This window comes from Mytilus edulis, chromosome 13 (genome assembly GCF_963676685.1).
Source record: "Mytilus edulis chromosome 13, xbMytEdul2.2, whole genome shotgun sequence".
NCBI classification, from domain to species: Eukaryota; Metazoa; Mollusca; class Bivalvia; order Mytilida; family Mytilidae; genus Mytilus; species Mytilus edulis.
In genome coordinates this window covers 25,183,174-25,188,646 of record NC_092356.1, presented here as the reverse complement: position 1 = coordinate 25,188,646, position 5,473 = coordinate 25,183,174, and positions in this window count along the sequence as shown.

Genomic DNA, 5,473 nt, shown 5'->3' with positions numbered 1-5,473 from the left:
AATAAATTTTCATCATTGCTGTACTGACAAGATAAGGAACATATGATTATCAATGTTTTCCTTCGTCCCCGCATACATTAACATCTGTCTTTTGTGTCTTGTCCGTGCAATAGGTACATATACAGCATTTACAAAATTATAATTCATTTCAAAATTTTACATCAAATGAACTATCTTATATGCTGAAGTTTCTATTCCTCATCATCAATATTTAACTAGTTTCATCAAAAGACATAACCACGAACAGAGACACGAATAAAGATTAACTGATAAATTACTTGTGTTTCATTTCATCAGAGTCAAAATAACCACAATATATTGAGAAAATCACAAACAAAAATTTTGTTAACAAAATAAGCGATCTGTACACAGTAGATCGGGAAAAATATAATACATTGTGTAGAAACTTACCAATTTGAGAAGATGGCAATGTAGTGGGTCAAAAAGGGGTGTGAAAATATATATTTTGAAACAGAGAGAGAGAGAGAGAGAGAGAGAGAGAGAGAGAGAGAGAGAGAGAGAAAGAGAGAGAGTTGGTGTCTTGGCTTGGCTTCATTTTTTAAGTCTTTTTTTTTATTTTAACCCGATTTACATGTATGCAAACGCTTTAAAATTTTAAAAACTCTACCTCTAAGTTGTCCGTTAAGCCAACTGAATAAACAAACATTGATTGGTATACTTAGACCAAAAAATAGTCTACTGATGGTACTAAGGATTTCTTAGAATATGTGTACAGATTTAAACATTCATTTGGCAAATCTGTGTATACCATAATGGTTAATGTAATATCATGTATAACGAATATGACATAATAGTTATCAAAGGTACCAGGATTGTAATTACCGCGCTGAAAATACGTCCATTATTCATTATTCAATAATGAATAATGAAATAGTTCACTATTCACTATTCAATATTAAAAAATGAATAATGAATATAGAAAAAGTTTATGTTTCATTACTCAACTTGAAGCGATGAATAGTGAAATAAGTATAAAAAAAATGACTGTGACACTATAGCTATATCCTGATTCGCAATGGCCATAACAGGGTTTACGGAGAACCAAATTCCACAAAACGCGTAAAAATGAGAAAATAGCTAATTTTGAATAATAAAATGGATATTTTGAATAATGGAATAGACTGGTAGGACCCTTCAGTCCCTAATTACAGATATATATTATAACTCGATCGAAAGCTTATCAAGACAGGAACAAAAGGTATATAGTCAATAAGTTCTGCAACGGATATTACAGGAGTAACCAAGGACTTAAATATCGAATTACGCGTGCAAATAAAGAAATAGCCAATTTTGAATAATGAAATGGATATTTTGAATAATGGAATGGACTGGCAGAACCCTTCAGCCCTTAATTACAGATATATATTATACCTTGATCGAAAGCTTATTAAGAGAGGAACAAAAGGTATATAATCAATATGTTCCGCAACGCATATTACAGGAGTAACCAAGGACTTAGATATCGGAATACGCCTGAACATTGAGAAATGGTCAATTTTGAATAATGAAATGGATATTTGAATAATGGAATAGACTGCTATGACCCTTCATCCCTTAATTACAGATATATATTATACCTCAATCGAAAGCTTATCAAGAGAGGAACAAAAGGTATATAGTCATTATGTTCTGCTACGCATATTAGAGGAGTAACCAAGGACTCAAATATCGGAATACACCTGGACATTGAGAAATGGTCAATTTTGAATAATGAAATGGATATTTTGAATAATGAAATAGACTGGTATGACCCTTCATCCCCTAATTACAGATATATAGTATACCTCAATCGAAAGCTTATAAAGAGAGGAACAAAAGGTATACAATCAATATGTTCTGCTACGCATATTACAGGAGTAACCAAGGACTCAAATATCGGAATACGCCTGAACATTGAGAAAGTAATAGTCAATTTTGAATAATGAAATGGATATTTTGAATAATGGAATGGACTGGCAGAACCCTTCAGCCTCTAATTACAGATATATATATTATACCTTTATCGAAAGCTTATTACGAGAGGAACAAAAGGTATATAGTCAATATGTTCCGCAACGCATATTACAGGAGTAACCAAGGACTTAAATATCGGAATACGTCTGAACATTGAGAAATAGCCAATCTTGAATAATGAAATGGATATTTTGAATAATGGAATGGACTGGGCAGGACCCTTCAGCCCCTAATTACAGATATATATATATTATACCTTGATCGTAAGCTTATTAAAAGAGGAACAAAAGGTATATAGTCAATATGTTCCTCAACGCATATTACAAGAGTAACCAAGAACTTAAATATTGGAATACGCCTGAACCTGGAGAAATAGCTAATTTTGAATAATGAAATGGATATTTTGAATAATGGAATGGACTGGTAGGACCCTTCAGCCCCTAATTACAGATATATATTATACCTCGATCGAAAGCTTATTAAGAGAGGAACAAAAGGTATATAGTCAATATGTTCCGCAACGCATATTGCAGGAGTAACCAAGGAGTTGAATATCGGAATACGCCTGAACATTGAGAAATGGTCAGTTTTGAATAATGAAATGGATATTTGAATAATGGAATAGACTGCTATGACCCTTCATCCCTTAATTACAGATATATATTATACCTCAATCGAAAGCTTATAAAGAGAAGAACAAAAGGTATATAGTCATTATGTTCTGCTACGCATACTAATGAGTAACCAAGGACTCAAATATCGGAATACGACTGAACATTGAGAAATGGTCAATTTTGAATAATGAAATGGATATTTTGAATAATAAAATAGACTGGTATGACCCTTCATCCCCTAATTACAGATATATAGTATACCTCAATCGAAAGCTTATAAAGAGAGGAACAAAAGGTATACAATCAATATGTTCTGCTACGCATATTAAAGGAGTAACTGAGGACTCAAATATCGGAATACGCCTGAACATTGAGAAATAGTCAATTTTGAATAATGAAATGGATATTTTGAATAATGGAATGGACTGGCAGAACCCTTCAGCCCCTAATTACAGATATATATATATTATACCTTTATCGAAAGCTTATTACGAGAGGAACAAAAGGTATATATTCAATATGTTCCGCAACGCATATTACAGGAGTAACCAAGGACTTAAATATCGGAGTACGTCTGAACATTGAGAAATAGCCAATCTTGAATAATGAAATGGATATTTTGAATAATGGAATGGACTGGCACGACCCTTCAGCCCCTAATTACAGATATATATATATATATTATACCTCGATCGAAAGCTTATTAAGAGAGGAACAAAAGGTATATAGTCAATATTTTCCGCAACGCATATTACAGCAGTAACGAAGGACTTAAATATCGAATTACGCGTGCAAATAAAGAAAATAATAGCCAATTTTGAATTATGGAACGGACTGCTGCAACCCGTCAGCTCACAATTAAGAACAAAAAATATTTACCAAATTAAAGCTTATGGATAGAGAAATAAACTGAGTATAATCGATATGTGCTGCAATGACCATTACAGAGGTTACAGAGGACATAAATGCCATAATACGCGTGAAAATTAAGAAATAGTCAATTTTGAATAATGAAATGGATATTTTGAATAATGGAATGGACTGGCAGGACCCTTCAGCCCCTAATTACAGATATATATTATACCTCAATCGAAAGCTTATTAAGAGAGGAACAAAAGGTATATAGTCAATATGTTCCGCAACGGATATTACAGGAGTAACCAAGGACTTAAATATCGGAATACGCCTGAACATTGAGAAATAGCCAATTTTGTTGGTGACTATGTTGAACGCATCTTTCCCATCGAACTAGAGATAAAGGATACAACAGATACAGTTAAGTCGGCCTCATATCTTGACTTACATCTAGAAATTGACAATGAGGGTCGGTTGTAAACAAAACTTTACGACAACAGAGATGATTTCAGCTTTCTAATTGAGAACTTTCCATTTCTAAATAGCAACATTCATGGAGCACCTGCAAACGGGATATATATCTCCCAATTAATACGATATTCCCGTGCTTGCATTTTCCATCATGTATCTTGATAGATGGTTGCTGTTCATAAGGAAACTTTTAAACCAAGAGTTCCAAATGATGAAGTTGAAATCATCCCTTCGTAAATTTTACGGACGCCATCACGAGTTGGTTGACCGTTATGGAATGACGGTTTCACAAATGATATTGGATATGTTCCTTACGTCGTAACTACAATCCTCTTCCCTTTCATGAATGTGACCTACCGAATTAGACTATTTACCGGATTTCTTCTAACATAAACAACACAACTGGTTCCACATGTAGAGCAGGATCTCTTTACCATTCCGGAGCACCTGAGATCACCCCTAGTTTTTGGTGGGATTCGTGTTGCTTATTTTTTATTTGGTATGATGTGTCATGTGTTCTATTATTTGTCTGTTTGTCTTCTGTCATTTTTATCCAGGTGTTGTCAGTTTATTTTAGATTTATGAGTTTGACTGTCCCGTCCCTCATTTACATGTACAAAAGATGGAATTATAAAAGAATTCAACGGTTTTTTAACATACACATACCCAAAAACAAATCAAGGGCAGACAACTGTGTGTTCTTTCTCTAACAGAAATGTGTAATATATAATCATACTTACAATTATAACCCATGTTAAAACTAAGAAGATAGTACTGTGATTTCCACATGAGGAAATCCGCACGTTTACGCAATTTTGATTACAAGGTTGAATGAATAGAAGAAAACATAACATAAGGAAAAAAATTGAAATATTTAAGAAACTTGCGCTCAAAGATAATCAAAAAATCAAAAAAACTAAAAAGATAAGAGTTTTCATTAATCAGATATACAATTGAACATTTTGCTATATATAAATCCTTAAATTTTCCCTCGCCCTGCTCGTTTGAAGTTAAAATAATTCTACTCTAAAATCAATAGGCTATAAATAACACAGAAAACGGAATTTAGTTGAACGCAGTGACATATTTTTTTCTCTTGCGATACAACATTTCATTTTACTTTATTGTACAGATTTTTTCGATTTAAACAGCATATAAATAAATACATGTCATAAAGATAGCAGCAACTGTATAATATGTATACCAATGTGACTCATAAGTGACGCTCGGATCAAAATAGTTATAACGCGTTACTGCGAGCACCTTCGATACTAATACATTTAAATGCCAAACTTTATATAGTACCTTAAACCCCTCCCGTACAAACCGCCAAAAATGTTGTCGTGCTATATTATGCTTTATAACAACTAACGTACTGTTGCAGAACTAGTTATATTAGTAACCATCTACTTATAATTACTTTGGAGAAGACGTTACTAAGTTGTAAACTCGTGTCTGATCTATTTGTCATTTTGAACAATAGAATATGTGTTAACTATAAATACTAATAATAGCAAACCGGAAAAACCCAATTTCAAACCAGATGCAATGTATATATT